General features: G+C 45.3%; 1 long non-coding RNA gene across 1 annotated transcript; it reads right to left on the bottom strand.

The window, feature by feature from the left end:
• Positions 1–507: 507 nt before the first annotated feature.
• LOC139273487 (uncharacterized) lies at positions 508–16,753 on the bottom strand. The gene is made up of 3 exons (XR_011595141.1): positions 16,668–16,753; positions 15,811–15,901; positions 508–977 (listed from the first exon to the last, which is right to left on the bottom strand). It is a non-coding gene; the product is annotated as an uncharacterized lncRNA (long non-coding RNA).
• Positions 16,754–17,972: the final 1,219 nt, after the last annotated feature.

The following is a 17,972-nucleotide window of genomic DNA, read 5'->3' as shown; positions in this document are numbered from 1 at the left end:
CTTTCTGACATTGTATTCCATCTGCCAAACCTTCGCCCATTCGCTTAACCTATCCAAATCTCTTTGCAGCCTCTCTGTGTCCTCTACACAACCCGCTTTCCCACTAATCTTAGTGTCATCTGCAAATTTTGTTACTCTACACTCTGTCCCCTCTTCCAGGTCATCTATGTATATTGTAAACAGTTGTGGTTCCAGCACCGATCCCTGTGGCACACCACTAACCACCGATTTCCAACCCGAAAAGGACCCATTTATCCCGACTCTCTGCTTTCTGTTCGCCAGCCAATTCTCTATCCAAGCTAATACATTTCCTCTGACTCCGCGTACCTCTATCTTCTGCAGTAACCTTTTGTGTGGCACCTAATCGAATGCCTTTTGGAAATCTAAATACACCACATCTATTGGTACACCTCTATCCACCATGCTCGTTATATCCTCAAAGAATTCTAGTAACCACTGCTCTCTGTTCCTAGCCACGTGGAACGCATTGCTTGAAAAATGGTGGAAATTACTTTCAAGAAGAAATTGGAAATGTACTTGAAGGGGAGAAGTTATGGGATTCTGGGGAAAGATCGGGGATGTGGGACTAATTGGAGAGGTTTTCAAAAAGCCGGCACAGACTCGATGGACTGAATAACCTCCTCCTGCACTGTATGATTCCATGATTATTGGTCACTAATAAAGTAGATAAGAGATTGTCAATGGATGTTGTCTAGAGACTTCCAGAAGGCTTTCCATAGAGTGTCACACAACAGATGTGGTCCTGAGCTGTAGTTGGCCTTCTGCGACTGGTGGGTACCGGAGGGACTGGAGTGCATCATCACCCCAGCAAATAGAACTCTAATTTAATCTGCTAAGTTTCCTTTTAATTGTGGTGAAGTTCCAGTCTTTATGGGTTGTGCCCTTTAAGAAGGGGGCATCTGCTTCCCTCTGAATGGCTGATGGCGATTATCATCCACCAGTGGAATCAGAGTGAGCTGCAGTTGGAAAATAAACATTAATTGAAGGCGTCAGTCACAACATTCAATAAATCTAAATTAATAAAAATGACTGGAAAAAATATTTTCCAGAGTTGACTAAATTGTGGGCGTGTCGTCACTGAGTGTGACAGTTTTTAATGACACCAAGTGCTGGGGTTTCAGTTTATTTTGTTGTCCTTGCTCCAAACACATTTCACCTGCTTCCAATCACATTCTCGTTAGGTGGAAGATCAAGACATTTAATGGCGGCTGTCTCACCCAGCCTGCAGTGCGATACAGAATGTGCCACCCGACTCTCTGACACCTCCTCCTACCTCCCCCAGACCATGACCCCGCTACCCAACATCAAACCATTGTTTCCCAGACTGTCACTGATCTCAATGCCTCTGGAGATCTTCCCTCCACGGCCGCCAACCTCAAAGACCCCCAACCACGCACAGCCCGCTTCTACCTCCTTCCCAAGATCCACAAACAGGACTGCCCTGGTAGACCCATCGTTTCACCCTGATCTCAGCTCTATTTGTTCTCCCCTTGTCCAGTCTCTTCCCGCCTACATCCATGATTCTTCTGATGCCCTCTGCCATTTTAACAGTTTCCAGTTTCCTGGCCCCAACCATCTCCTTTTCACCATGGATGTCCAATCCCTCTACACTTCCATCCCCCACCAGGACAGCCTGAGGGGGCTCTGCTTCTTCCTCGAGCAGAGGCCCAACCAGTCCCCATCCACCACCACCCTCCTGCGCCTGGCTGAACTTGTTCTCACATTGAACAACTTCTCCTTTGACTCCACTCACTTCCTCCAAATTATGGGAATCCGCGAGGGTCCTAGCTATGCCTGCTTTTTTGTGGGATATGTGGAAAATTCTTTGTTCCAGTCCTCCTCAGTTCCTTCCCTCACCTCTTCTTCTGGTACATCGATGACCGTATCGGTGCGGTTTCCTGCTCTCGCCCTGAACTAGAAAATTTCATTCACTTTGCTTCCAATTTCCACCATTCCCTTACCTTCACATGGTCCATATCTGACTCTTCCCTTCCCTTCCTTGACTTCTCTGTCTCCATTTCTGGGGATAGGCTATTGACAAACATTCAATGACTGTCTGCTGGCTGCCAGAGCTACCTGGACTACAGTTCCTCCCACCCCGCTTCCTGTAAGGACTCCATTCCATTCACCCATTTCTCATCTCCGTCGCATCTGCTCTGATGATGCCACCTTACACACTAGTGCCTCTGATATGTCCCTTTTCCCTTAACCAAGGATTCTCCTCTGTTGTGGTTAACATGGCCCTTGACCGTGTCTGTTCTATTTCTCGCCATTCTGCTCTCACCCCTTCCTTGCCCTCCCAGAACCACGATGGGGTTCCCCTTGTCCTCACCTTTCACCCCACCAGCCTCCACATTCAATGGATCATCTTGGACCCTTTCCGCCTCCTCCAGGGTGGTCCCACAACCAATCACATCTTCCCCTCCCCTCAGTATTCCGAAGGGATCGCTCCCTCTGAGACATGCTGATCCACTCCACAGTCACCCTCAGCACCCCTCCCCTTTCCACGGCAACTTACCGTGCAAGCACAGGAGCTGCAACACCTGCCCTTTTCGCTCCTCCATTCCCACTGTCCAGGGCCCCAAACACTCCTTCCAGGTAAAACAGTGCGATTTACTTGTACTTCTTTCAATTTATAATGTATTCCCTGCTCACAATGTGGTCTCCTCTACAATGGGGAGTTCAAACACAGATTGGGTGACTGCTTTGTGGAAAACCTCCATTCAGTCCGCGAGGGTGACCCCGAGCCTCTGGTCGCCTGTCTCCGGCCCACTCCCATTCCCACATCTCTGTCCTCGGCCTCCTACACTGTTCTAATGAAGCTGAGTACAGAACTCGAGGAACAGCACCTCATCTTCTGTTTAGGCCTTCTGGACTCGACATAAGAGTTCAACAATTTCAAACCAGAACTTCTGCTTATATTTTTTTTCTTTTCTGTTTTTTTGTCTTTCCCATGGCAGCTGTTGATGATTCTGCCATCTCCATTTACGCCCTATCAAGACTCATAGAAACATTGAAAATAGGAGCAGTAGTAGGCCATTTGGCCCTTCGAGGCTGCACCACCATTCAATATCATGGCTGATCCTCTATCTCAACACCATATTCCTGCTTTTCCCCATACCCCTTAATGCCTTTTGTTTCTAGAAATCAATCCATCTCCCTCTTAAATATATTCAGTGACTTGGCCTCCACAGCCTTCTGTGGTAGAGAATTCCACAGATTCACCACCCTTCAAGTGAAAAAATTTCTCCTCATCTCGGTCCTAAATTTCCTACCCCGTATCCTGAGACCTCCTTGTTCTTGACTTCCCATCCAGGAGAAACATCCTCCCCGCATCCAGTCTGTCCAACCCAGTCAGAATTTTATACGTTTCTATGAGATCCGCCCTCATTCTTCTAAACTCTAGTGAATACAGGCCTAGTCGACCCAATCTCTCCTATTCGACAATCCTGCCATCCCAGGAATCAGTCTGGTGAATCTTCGCTGCACTCCCTCTATGGCAAGTATACCCTTTCTTAGGTAAGGAGACCAAAACTGCACACAATACTCCAGGTGCGGTCTCACCAAGGCCCTGTATAACTGTAGTAAAACATCCTTGCTTCTGTACTCAAATCCTCTTGCAATGAAGGCCAACATACCATTTGCCTTCCTAACTGCCTGCTGCACCTGCTTGTTTGCTTTCAATGACTGGTGTACAAGGACACCCAGGTCTCTCTGTACATCGACACTTCCCAAGTCATAACCATTTAAATAATACTTTGTCCTTATGTTTTTCCCACCAAAGTGGATAACTTCACATTTATCCACGTTATATTGCATCTGCCTTGTGTTTGCCCACTCACTCATCCTATCTAAATCGCCTTGTAGCGTCTTTGCATCCTCCTCACAACTCACAATCCCACCTAGTTTTGTGTCGTCAGCAAACTTGAAAATATTACATTTAGTTCCCTCATCTAAATCATTTATATATATATATTGTGAATAGCTGGGGTCCAAGCACTGATCCCTGTGGTACCCCACTAGTCACTACCCACCACCCCAAAAAAGTTTATTCCTACTGTTTCCTGTCAGTTAACCAATTTTCAATCCATGCCAATACATTACCCCCAATCCTATGTGCTTTAATTTTGCACACTAACCTCTTATGTGGGACTTTATCAAAGGCCTTCTGAAAATCCAAATACACTACATCCACTGGTTCTCCCTTATCTATTATATCAGTTACATCTTCAAAAAAGCTCCAGTAGGTTTGTCAAACGTGATTTTACTTTCATAAATCTATGTTGACTTTCTTTAATCCCGTTGATATTATCTAAGTGTGCCGTTATCACATCCTTTATAATAGACTCTAGCATTTTCGCTACTACTGATGTCAGGCTAACCGGTCTGTAGTTCCCCGTTTTCTCTCTCCCTCCTTTTTTAAATAGTGAGGTTACATTTGACACCCTCCATTCTGCAGGAACTGATCCATAATCTATAGAATTTTGGAAGATGACAACCAATGCATCTACTATTTCCATGGCTACCTCTTTTAATACTCTGGGATGCAGATCATCAGGCCCTGGGGATTTGTCTGCCTTCAGTCCCATTAGTTTCTCCAGCACTATTTTCTTACTAATAATCATTTCCATTAATTCCACTTGCTCACTAGACCCTTTGTTCCCTAGCATTTCTGGGAGGTTATTTGTGTCTTCTTCCGTGAAAACAGAACCGAAGTATTTATTTAATTGTTCTGCCATTTCCTTGTTTCCCATTACAAATTCTCCTGTTTCTGTCTCTAAAGGACCTACATTTGTCTTCACTAATCTTGTTTTTTTACATACTTATAGAAATTTTTGCAGACATTTTTTTATGTTCCTTGCAAGTTTCCTCTCATACTCTATTTTTCTCCACTTAATCATCTCTTAGTCCTCATCTTTTGTTTCTTACCATCTCCTTTTGCCTCGCACCATCATCCCTTTTGTTTCTTAATCTCTTCTGCCTTCCACTCTATCACAGACCTTCCCTTTTGTTCTTTCCTCACCACCCCCCCCCCATATCCCTGCCTCTACACTTGCTTCAAATCCTGTTACAGCTCTAACTTTTTCCAATTCTGATGAAGGATTAACAAAATGTTAACACTGTTTCTCTCTCCACAGACGCTGTTAAGTTTTTCCAGCATTTTTTATTTTTATTTAAACATAAGCGTGTCCCTTACAACGGAGGCAGCACGTGCCTGGAGCAGTTGGAGGGAGTTTTGAACCTGGAACAGCAGGAGGGAGTTTTGAACCTGGAGCAGCAGGAGGGAGTTTTGACCCTGGAACAGCAGGAGGGAGTTTTGACCCTGGAGCAGCAGGAGGGAGCTTTGACCCTGGAGCAGTTGGAGGGAGTTTTGAACCTGGAGCAGCGGGAGAGAGTTTTGAACCTGGAGCAGCGGGAGGGAGTTTTGAACCTGGAACAGCGGGAGGGAGTTTTGAACCTGGAGCAGCGGGAGGGAGTTTTGACCCTGGAGCAGCAGGAGGGAGTTTTGTCCCTGGAGCAGCAGGAGGGAGTTTTGAACTTGGAACAGCAGGAGGGAGTTTTGTCCCTGGAACAGCTGGAGGGAGTTTTGAACCTGGAACAGCTGGAGGGAGTTTTGAACCTGGAACAGCAGGAGGGAGTTTTGAACCTGGAGCAGCAGGAGGGAGTTTTGACCCTGGAGCAGCTGGAAGCAGCTCGAGTCTGGAGCCAACACAGGTCCTGTCAAGGGGACGAAATGAGAAATAAAAAGTAATAAAATTAGGACATCACAAGGATGGAGATTGGTTCTTCCAATATTAATTGAATCACTGGACAGGGAATGAATCTTAAAGAAAGCTAATAACTGATTTAATTTGCTTCAATTGCTGAGTTTCTAATTTTAACTTAATTTATAATTATGGTATATATTATTTTTGTTTAATTATAATTAATCTTTATTATAGTGATTTTACTATTGTATACTCCTTATTGTATTATTTACAATGTAATTTGAATTTTTATTTTTTTTTATTTTTTAAAAAGTGTTTTTGCCTGTCTATCTGCTGCAGGGAGCGGAGATATCCCGGGCCCGAGTAAGGGAGCAAACAGTAGCCTCCTTACAGCAGCTCATCGCATTGGGACTATGTCCACAGATGGGCTTTGAGTCGGGGTAAGTTCAGCAGCAGTCGGGGGCTGTCTGTAAGAGGCAGAGTGGAGCAGGAACTAGTTCTGGAACATGGAGTGAATGGGGGAAGGGCGAGGCCATTCTCGGGCTGTGTGTGTACAGTGTAAGGTAACAGAGAAAGTAAACCACCTCGCTCTTTCAAATCATTGCTGCTTTCTTTCCCCAAATCAGTAATGAATGTTCCTGATTCAGTTCCAATTTCAGTGCTTGTTCTTGGACATTGAACAGTGAAAACACAGCCTGAGATTGAGGATGTGAGGAGTGTCACAAAGTGCATCTATTGCAGGCACCAGAAGAGGAGTGTGAAAGGAGACATTTCAAAAATGGGTTATTTTGTTTGGGTGCGTTGAATTCTCAGAACCGTGTTGCTGGTGATCGAGAGATACATTGTCACTCCCTCAGATACATCAGGATCCGGTCACTGTGACATTCTGTTAATGACACAGGTCCGCAACTTGGTTTCAATAGACTGAGAACAATTGTTGTACAGCCCAAGTACCTGTGATTATATTCCAGGAAGGAATTCAGAATTTTACAGGTAGTCCCATGGGAGTGGGAGATATAAACCTGGACTGTGCCAATCGGGTGGTCCCATTCATGGACCAGTGCCGGGTTGGGGTTGTGTCTGGATGCTGATAACTTACTATAGAACCATCCTACACACCTGGTGTGGGGAATCTGAGTGCCGCTGCACTGCAGTGAGATCAGGCAATGACACCGTTTGTATCGCGGATTCCTCTCTCCAGATACTTTACTTTATTACAAACAAACGCATTGTAATAAATAACTTTATTTTTATATTCTCTCCATATTCTGTCCATATCATAACTAATAGTGTTCTCCTATTATTATTCTCAGCAAAATACTTCAAGCCAGAATAAATTTGATCTTTCCTCAACCCGGAACACAAGGAACAGTGCCGGCAGCTCCTTCTCACACACAGTAAGTACATTATCACTCACAGAGCGCAGAGACACAGAACTGACCTCAATCATATTGTCACAGGCAGCAGAAGCTGTCAGTCCCACAGTGATCCGAATTTCCAGAGTTATATTATGAATCCCACAGTCACTTGGAGTAGTACAATAATATGTTATTTCAAAGTCCAATCATATCGCACTGAAAGGCAGATCCAATTTCACTCCCTTACTCTCACCCACGATCAGTTAGACACTGACACGGTGTCAATTCACACTGGTGTCTGTACACTGACTCTCAAACCCAACAGCTAACTTACAAGAGCAGAGAAATGGAGGTAATGGACTGAACCAAACCTCCTCCTGAGACAGTCATCGATAATCTCAACCTATCATCCGCCTGCAGCAGGTGGAGACGGAACCAAATCCAACAGTCACACAGAGCAAGAATAGCTCAGTACAAGAGACTGTCAATTACATAATCAATCCCACACTCACACACACCACCAGTCTAACAGATACATAATCAATCTCTCACTCACACATCACCAGTCTAACAGATACATAATCAATCCCACACAACACCAGTCTAACAGATACATAATCAATCCCACACTCTCACACATCACCAGTCTAACAGATACATAATCAATCCCATGCTCACAAACAATACCAGAGACTGAGAGAAACATAATGATTCATACACTCATTCAATGTGTCTGACAGATTGAGAGAGAATCACAATCACTTCCAGTACCTGAGATTGACTGACTGATAGTGAAACCCACACTCCCATACCAGGCCCTTACAGCTACAGACAAATTCTCACACTCGCATACCAGAGACAGATAGATAGTGAACTCCACAGTCATTCACCAGAAACTGACAAGTGCAGAAAAAAACACTTTTGCTTTCCAGAGACTGATAGATACAGAGTAATACCCACACTCACATGCCAAAGACTGAGAAATACAGACTAAAAGCCACACTCCCATAACAGAAACTTACAGGTGCTGATTAAAACCCTTACTCAAATATCAGAAACAGATAGATACAGAATAAAACCCACACTCACTTCCCAGAGATGGACTGATACAGAATAAAACACAGTCACATATCAGAGAGTGACAGGTAGAGAGTAAAATCAACACTCACCTGAAAGTGACTGACTGATTCAATGTCAAACCCACAATACCACAGCTGTACCAGACACTTAAAGGCACAGAATGAAATCAACATTCATATAGCCATTGACAGGTACAGAAAACATACACACATTAACATACCAGTGACAGACAGGTAGAATGTGGTAAACTCCACACTCACATAACAGAAACTGTGATGTATAGAATATAACTGCACTCATAACAGAAACAGACAGGTACAGATAAAAAGTGCCACACTCACACACAAGAGACTGACAGGTACAGAGTGAAATCTACATTCACATACTTGAATAAAACACACGTTCACATAACAGCAACTGACAGGAGGAAAACCCACATACACATCCCAGAGACTGACATTCACAGAATAATACTCACACATAGACTGATGGATACAAAATAAAACTCACACTCACGTACCAGAAACTGACCAGTACAGATTAAAGCCCACATTACCTGAAACTGACCGAGAGTAAAACCCACACTCGCCTACCAGAGATTGAAATTTACAGATAAAATCCACACATATAGAAACATAGAAACATAGAAAATAGGTGCAGGAGTAGGCCATTCGGCCCTTCTAGCCTGCACCACCATTCAATGAGTTCATGGCTGAACATGCAACTTCAGTACCCCATTCCTGCTTTCTCACCATACCCCTTGATTCCCCTAGTAGTAAGGATTACATCTAACTCCTTTTTGAATATATTTAGTGAATTGGCCTCAACAACTTTCTGTGGTAGAGAATTCCACAGGTTCACCACTCTCTGGGTGAAGAAATTCCTCCTCATCTCGGTCCTAAATGGCTTCCCCCTTATCCTGAGACTGTGTCCCCTGGTTCTGGACTTCCCCAACATTGGGAACATTCTTCCTGCATCTAACCTGTCTAACCCCGTCAGAATTTTAAACGTTTCTATGAGGTCCCCTCTCATTCTTCTGAACTCCAGTGAATACAAGCCCAGTTGATCCAGTCTTTCTTGATAGGTCAGTCCCGCCATCCCGGGAATCAGTCTGGTGAACCTTCGCTGCACTCCCTCAATAGCAAGAATGTCCTTCCTCAGGTTAGGAGACCAAAACTGTACACACTACTCCAGGTGTGGCCTCACCAAGGCCCTGTACAATTGTAGCAACACCTCCCTGCCCCTGTACTCAAATCCCCTCGCTATGAAGGCCAACATGCCATTTGCTTTCTTAACCGCTTGCTGTACCTGCATGCCAACCTTCAATGACTGATGTACCATGACACCCAGGTCTCTTTACACCTCCCCTTTTCCTAATCTGTCACCATTCAGATAATATCTGTCTCTCTGTTTTTACCACCAAAGTGGATAACCTCACATTTATCCACATTATACTTCATCTGCCATGCATTTGCCCACTCACCTAACCTATCCAAGTCGCTCTGCAGTCTCATAGCATCCTCCTCGCAGCTCACACTGCCACCCAACTTAGTGTCATCCGCAAATTTGGAGATACTACATTTAATCCCCTCGTCTAAATCATTAATGTACAGTGTAAACAGCTGGGGCCCCAGCACAGAACCTTGCGGTACCCCACTAGTCACTGCCTGCCATTCTGAAAAGTACCCATTTACTCCTACTCTTTGCTTCCTGTCTGACAACCAGTTCTCAATCCATGTCAGCACACTACCCCCAATCCCATGTGCTTTAACTTTGCACATTAATCTCTTGTGTGGGACCTTGTCGAAAGCCTTCTGAAAGTCCAAATACACCACATCAACTGGTTCTCCCTTGTCCACTCTACTGGAAACATCCTCAAAAAATTCCAGAAGATTTGTCAAGCATGATTTCCCTTTCACAAATCCATGCTGACTTGGACCTATCATATTACCTCTTTCCAAATGCACTGCTATGACATCCTTAATAATTGATTCCATCATTTTACCCACTACCGATGTCAGGCTGACCGGTCTATAATTCCCTGTTTTCTCTCTCCCTCCTTTTTTTTTTAAAAAGTGGGGTTACATTGGCTACCCTCCACTCCATCGGAACTGATCCAGACTCTATGGAATGTTGGAAAATGACTGTCAATGCATCCACTATTTCCAAGGCCACCTCCTTAAGTACTCTGGGATCAGTCCATCAGGCCCTGGGGATTTATCGGCCTTCAATCCCATCAATTTCCCCAACACAGTTTCCCGACTAATAAGGATTTCCCTCAGTTCCTCCTCCTTACTAGACCCTCTGACCCCTTTTATATCCGGAAGGTTGTTTGTGTTTTCCTCAGTGAATACCGAACCAAAGTACTTGTTCAATTGGTCCGCCATTTCTTTGTTCCCCGTTATGACTTCCCCTGATTCTGACTGCAGGGGACCTACGTTTCTCTTTACTAACCTTTTTCTCTTTACATATCTATAGAAACTTTTGGAATCCGTCTTAATGTTCCCTGCAAGCTTCTTCTCGTACTCCATTTTCCCTGCCCTAATCAAACCCTTTGTCCTCCTCTGCTGAGTTCTAAATTTCTCCCAGTCCCCGGGTTCGCTGCTATTTCTGGCCAATTTGTATGCCACTTCCTTGGCTTTAATGCTATCCCTGATTTCCCTTGATAGCCACGGTTGAGCCACCTTCCCTTTTTTATTTTTACGCCAGACAGGAATGTACAATTGTTGTAGTTCATCCATGCGGTCTCTAAATGTCTGCCATTGCCCATCCACAGTCAACCCCTTCAGTATCATTCGCCAATCTATCCTAGCCAATTCACGCCTCATACCTTCAAAGTTACCCTTCTTTAAGTTCTGGACCATGGTCTCTGAATTAACAGTTTCATTCTCCATCCTAATGCAGAATTCCACCATATTATGGTCACTCTTCCCCAAGGGGCCTTGCACAACGAGATTGCTAATTAATCCTCTCTCATTACACAACACCCAGTCTAAGATGGCCTCCCCCCTAGTTGGTTCCTCGACATATTGGTCTAAAAAACCATCCCTTATGCACTCCAGGAAATCCTCCTCCACCGTATTGCTTCCAGTTTGGTTAACCCAATCTATGTGCATATTAAAGTCACCCATTATAACTGCTGCACCTTTATTGCACGCACCCCTAATTTCATGTTTGATGCCCTCCCCAACATCACTACTACTGTTTGGAGGTCTGTACACAACTCCCACTAACGTTTTTTGCCCTTTGGTATTCTGCAGCTCTACCCATATAGATTCCACATCATCCAAGCTAATGTCCTTCCGAACTATTGCCTTAATTTGCTCCTTAACCAGCAATGCTACTCCACCTCCTTTTCCTTTTATTCTATCTTTCCTGAATGTTGAATACCCCTGGATGTTGAGTTCCCAGCCCTGATCATCCTGGAGCCACGTCTCCGTAATCCCAATCACATCATATTTGTTAACATCTATTTGCACAGTTAATTCATCCACCTTATTGCGGATACTCCTTGCATTAAGACACAAAGCCTTCAGGCTTGTTTTTTTAACACCCTTTGTCCCTTTAGAATTTTGCTGTACAGTGGCCCTTTTTGTTCTTTGCCTTGGGTTTCTCTGCCCTCCACTTTTCCTCATCTCCTTTCTGTCTTTTGCTTTTGCCTCCTTTTTGTTTCCCTCTGTCTCCCTGCATTGGTTCCCATCCCCCTGCCATATTAGTTTAACTCCTCCCCAACAGCATTAGCAAACACTCCCCCTAGGACATTGGTTCCGGTCCTGCCCAGGTGCAGACCGTCCGGTTTGTACTGGTCCCACCTCCCCCAGAACTGGTTCCAATGCCCCAGGAATTTGAATCCCTCCCTGTTGCACCACTGCTCAAGCCACGTATTCATCTGCGCTATCCTGCGATTCCTACTCTGACTAGCACGTGGCTATATACCAGAGACTGAAAGGTCGAGAGTGAAAACCACACTCACACACCAGTAACTGACGGATACAGATTACAACCCACACTCACACATCAAACACTGATAAATAAAGAGTAAAACCGCACTCACAAAAAAAATCAACACTCAAATACCAAAAATTGACAGTGCCAGACGAAAACCCACAATCGCAGAGTAGAACCAGACATGTTCAACGATCATCAGCCCAGCACAGAGGAAACGGCAGCCGCCGACAGAGCTGGAGGAGGGGAGCTCGCCTGGGCCCTTCCCGTCGGTTTAAACACTGTGGGGGGAGGGGAGGAGCAGCATGTTTTTAGCTCACGCTCAGACCATCTTTTTGTCACAAATTAAATTAGCAAAAATGGGATTGTTTCGCAAGTTGCTTTTATCACTAATTAAATGGGCCACATTGAGAACATGTTAGTTATCATCCAAATTACTGAAACAACGATTGTGAGAGCCTGACACTGGGGTAAGAGTGCCGAAACTGTTCTACTCATTCCGTAGTCTCTGGTGTGTGTGTTTCCCTGTCAGTTTCCGATAGGCGAGTATGGGTTTTACTTGCATATTATTGTTCAGATACGTGGGTGTGGGTTCCATACTGTACCTGTCAGTTTCTGCTATGTGAACGTGGGATTTATTTTGTACCTCTCTGTTTCTATTATCTGAGTGTGTATTTTATTCTGTACCTGTCAGATTTGGCGGTGAAGGTGAGATTTATTCTGTACCTGTCAGTATCTGCTATGTGATTTGAGATTTATCGTGTACCTGTCAAGTTTTGATATGTGAGTATGGGGTTTATTCTGTACCTGTCAATTTCTGAGATGTGAGTATGGGTTTTATTGTGTACATCAGTTTCTGATATGTGAGTGTGGGTTTAATTCTATACCTGTTAGTTTCTGCTATGTGAATGTGGGTTTTATTTCAGCTACTGCTGTGTGAGTGTAGGAATTAATATGTACCTCAGTTTCTGGAATGTGATTGTGTTTTTTTTCTGTACCTGTCAGTTTGTGGTACATGTGTGGGGTGTCAGTTTCTGGTATCTGAGTGTGGATTTTTACCTTTATATGTCAGTTTGTGCTATGTGAATGTGGGATTCATTCCGTATCTCTCAATCTGGGCTAAGCGAGTGTGTGTTTCCTCTGTACCTGTCAGTTTCTGGTATGTGAGTGTGGGATTTATTCTGTATCTGTCAGTTTCCGTATCTGCGTGTTGCTTTTATTCTGTACCGGTCAGTTTCTGGTATGTGAGAGTGTTTTATCCTATATCTGTGAAATTTACAGATCAGAGACAGCCCCAACAGACAACAGTTTTTAACATTATAGTGGACAAATGTGATTCAAAAATATTTGGAGTAGAGACGAGCTATTAATACGTTATATAAATCATATTTGTCATGGGTACAGTGAGTGAGTGTGGGATTTATTCTGTATCTGACAGTCTGTGGGTACAGTGAGTGAGTGTGGGATTCACTCTGTATCTGTCAGTCTGTGGTACAGGGAGTGAGTGTGGGATTCACTCTGTATCTGTCAGTCTGTGGTACAGTGAGTGTGGGACTTATTCTGTATCTGACAGTCTGTGGTACAGTGAGTGAGTGTGGGATTCACTCTGTATCTGTCATAAATGCAAGTGTTTGTTGTTGCTGTAGAAATTAAGCTTTTCAGTTACTTATGGTGGTTAACATTTACGCAGAAGAAATTGTCAGAAGCAGCCTCGAAGATAACCATCAGGAAAGTGCTGTTACTGGTGAGATCACGATTTGCTCGATGCAAACTTGACTAATAACTCTAGAGGTGATGGAAAAGAAAGCAACATTTGGGGACGTTTGAGCGAGATGAGAAAACATAATCAGCGCGAGGAGCCCGATCAGAGAGCTGGTGGGCAAGAAGCATTGAGCTCCTGTTTACTGCCGATGCTATTTCCAAAACAAGAGGGAAGAACAGTCCCTGGATCTGGGAATTTGAGGAGGCCTTTCAGCACACGGAACCTGAAGGCAAATCATCCCTTCGAGTCTGTTACAAAAGGAACAGGGGGAGGCCATTCAGTCCCTGGATCCTGTTACATAAGGAACAGGAAGAGGCCCATTCAGTCCCTGTTACATAGGAACAGTGAGCTATTCTGCCCCTCGACTCTGTTACATTAGAAACTGGAGTTGACCGTTCAGCCTTGGAATCTGCTTTACAGGAATAGATGGACGCCATTCAGCCCCTCCAACCTGTTACAAATGAACAGGCAGCCATTCAATCCCTCAAGATTGTTGCATAGGTACAGGAGGTGGGCATTCAGCACCTTAGCCTTGCTATAAAGGAATTGGTGGAGGCAATGCATCGACTGGATACTGTTACTCTGGAACCTTTCACATCGGAATAGGAGGAGGCCATTCAGACCCTCAAGCATGTTACGTAGGAACTGGAGGAGACCATTCAGCCCCCCGAGAATGTTATAGGAACTGGAAGAAGCCAATAAGCCAGTCGCATATCTTATAACGCAAGTGGAGGAGGCCACTCATCCCACCTAACTTATTACACAGGAACAGGAGGTGGCTGTTCAACACCTAGAGTTGTTAGACAGGAACAGGATGAGGCCATTCTTCCTCTCGAGCCTGTTACATTGAATCAGGAGGATGCCATTCAGCCCTTCCATTCTGTTACGTGGGAAGAGGAAATTCAGCCTCTCTAACATTAGAAACATGAGCAGACCACTCAGCCTTTGATTGTGTGACATGGGAACAGCAGGACGTTTTTCATCCCCTCGAGCTTCTTACATTAGGAACAGGAGAAGACCACTCAGTCCCTCAGGTCTGTTACATAGGAACAGGAGTAGGCCAATTCCACCCCTCGGAACTGTTAACCAGGAACAGGAGGTGGCCATTCAGCCCCTCGAGCCTGTTACAGAGGAATTGGAGGAGTCCATTCAGCCTCTCCTGAATGTTACATAGGAACTGGGGAGGACAGTCAGCCCCTCGAGCATGTTGTATAGGAACTGGGGGAGGACATTCAGCCCCCAAGCATGTTAAATTAGGATCATGAGCAGGCCATTCAGCCCTTTGATCCTGTGACATGGGAGCAGGAGAGGGCCATTCAGCTCCTCGAGCCTATTACATTAGGAACTGAGGAGGCCATTCAGCTCCTTGAGCGGATTACATTATGAACTGGAGAGGGCCATTCAGCAACTGGAATTAAAAAGCAATAGAATGATGCAATTCTGTCCCCCGGGTCTGTCACATTAGGAATAGGAATAGGACAAGGACAATCATCCCCACGGGATTGTTTCATGGGAACAGGAGGAGGGCATTCAGCCCCTCGAGCTTGTTACATAGGAACTGGAGGAGGCTATTCAGCCCCTGGAGTCTGTTACACAGGAATAGAAGTGGCTATTCAGCCCCTGGAACCTGTTACATAAGAACTAAAGGAGGCCATTCAACCCATTCTAGCCTGATACAAAAGGTACAGGGGAAGGTCAATCTGCCCTGAGAGCTTGTTACATATGAACAGGAGGAAGCCATTAAGCCCCTCGTGTTTATTACATTAGGAACAGGAGAAGGCCACTCAGTATCTCCAGTCTGTTAATTTAGGAACAGGAGGTGGCCATCAGCCCCCTCGGGCCTGTTACACAGGAATAGGAGGAGGCCATTCAGCACCTCACACATGTTTAATTTGGATAACCTGTCTGTGTATCCGCACAGTGATCGGTACCGTACCTACTGTGTGTGAGGAAGAGCTGGTTACACTGTTCCTTATGTCTCAGGTGGAGGAAACTTCACATTTGTTCCGGTTCCTTCAATTCCTTGCCTGTAGGAGGAGAAGGTATCTCTGATCATTCAAGAATAGGAGAGGTAGAAAAGACTAAAGTGATGAATGTAATCGTTCAATTAATATTCATTATGAACATTCACAAAGGGAAGCCAGCGAGACAAACAGTGTCAGTGTCTGACTCCACTGCAGTACTGCAGCACTCAGCTTCTGCACACCAAGTGTGTTGGGCAGATTTACAGCAATTTACTGACATCCAGACACAACCCAACCCCTGCCCTGCCCTGCTTCAGGAATGGGACGACCCGATGGGGCACGGACTTTTACCACAGCTCAGATTGCTGCTCTCCTCTCCCAGGGCACTAACCGTTCAATCAAAAACAAAGAGCCGCTGTTTAAAACATGTCCTTCACATTTCTCACCCGGTGCCTGCAATAGATGCTCCTTGTATAAATCCTCTCTGCTTCCACTGCTCACTGTCCAATGACAACAAACACGGTGAGACTGGAACTAAAGCAGGAACGTTCACTACTGGTTTGCAGGGAGAAAGCAGCAATGACTGTAAACAGCAGATCCTTCCCATTCTGTCTCCCTTACCCGGGACACACGCTGTCCACACACAGCCCGAGAATGGCCTCTCCCTTCCCCCACTCACTCCACGCACTGAGACCAGTTCTTGCTCCACTCCGCCTGTTACACACAGCGTCCGACTTCCCCCGGACTCAGTGCCGATCTCTGAGCCCATCTGCGGACACGCTCCCAAAGCGATGTGCTGCTGTAAGGAGGCTGCTGCTCGCTGCCTTACCCCGGGGCCGCGATGTCTCCATTCCCGGTTGTTTAAACCATCTTCTTCCGCTCACTGAGTGAATGGCGCTCACAGGCTGGGCTGGGGGAGGGGAGGGCGCATGCGCTCTTCTGCTCACTCGAGGGGCGGGGCTTGTTCGCGCATGCGCAGCTCTGCAATAATTCAGCCTTTTAAAAAGCAAAGTGCACTTTTCTCGATTTACTTTTATCAGAATCTGAGCAAAGGAACTGGGCCTGGGGGGCAAGGACAGAGAATGTTTAAAGCTGGGGGCCTTGCCCCTTTAAGATGCTCAATTTGGGATCATTCCGTGCAGGGTTTTTTCTCTTCGTGAGCCTGTCCTCACAAAGCAATCCTGCAGAAACATCGGAGGGACGGGGGAGTAGGAGTGTTTGCTGGAACTGTGCAGGAGTTAATATCTGACAGAAACTGTTCCAGTTTAATTTAATCAGAGTGAAACATTCGGTCACTGAGAGTAATACCGAACGGGCCTGAGCTGCAAGATTACAGAGAGTACAACAGGCAAGCGAAGGTTAAATGTGGGACCTTGTTTCTCTCACTCTCTGACACTGTCCCGCAGTGTGGGACTAATAATGTGTCTGTCTGTGGTACAATATCAGTGAGAGAGGGGACTGCATCTTCTGTCTCTTCAATGGGATCTTTCAGGATAAAACCGGACCTCACAGGTCAGTCTAGAACTGATACGGTGCATGTTTCTGTGTCTCACCGTCCTGCCTCGCACTCCCCTGTCTCTCTCTCTCTCTCTCTGCCCACTCTTTCTCTCTCTGTCGCTTTCCCCTTTCTCTTGTACTGTCTGTGAAGGCGGGATTCTGTTATTTCGCGTGATGTGGAAACACTTATGAGTACAACACAATAGGAGCAGGGAGGTCTTACTGCAGTTGTACAGGGCCTTGGTGAGGTCACACCTTGATTATTGTGTACAGTTTTGGTCTTCTAATCTGAGGAAGGACATTCTTGCTATTGAGGGAGTGCAGCAAAGGTTCACCAGACTGATTCCCGGGATGGCAGGACTGACATATGAAGAAAGACTGGATAGAATAGACTTATATTCTCTGGAATTTTGAATAATGAGAGGTCATCTCATAGAAACATATAAAATTCTGACGGGATTGGACAGGTTAGATGCAGGAAGAATGTTCCCGATGTTGGGGATGTCCAGAACCAGGGGTCACAGTCTAAGGATAAGGGGTAAGCCATTTAGGACCGAGATGAGGAGAAACTTCTTCACTCAGAGAATTGTGAACCTGTGGAATTTTCTATCACAGAAAGTTGTTGAGGCCAGTTCGT

This window comes from Pristiophorus japonicus, chromosome 9 (genome assembly GCF_044704955.1).
Source record: "Pristiophorus japonicus isolate sPriJap1 chromosome 9, sPriJap1.hap1, whole genome shotgun sequence".
In the NCBI taxonomy this organism is placed as follows: domain Eukaryota; kingdom Metazoa; phylum Chordata; class Chondrichthyes; family Pristiophoridae; genus Pristiophorus; species Pristiophorus japonicus.
Note: the sequence above shows the minus strand (reverse complement) of the source record. Positions and strands in the feature narration are given on the sequence as shown.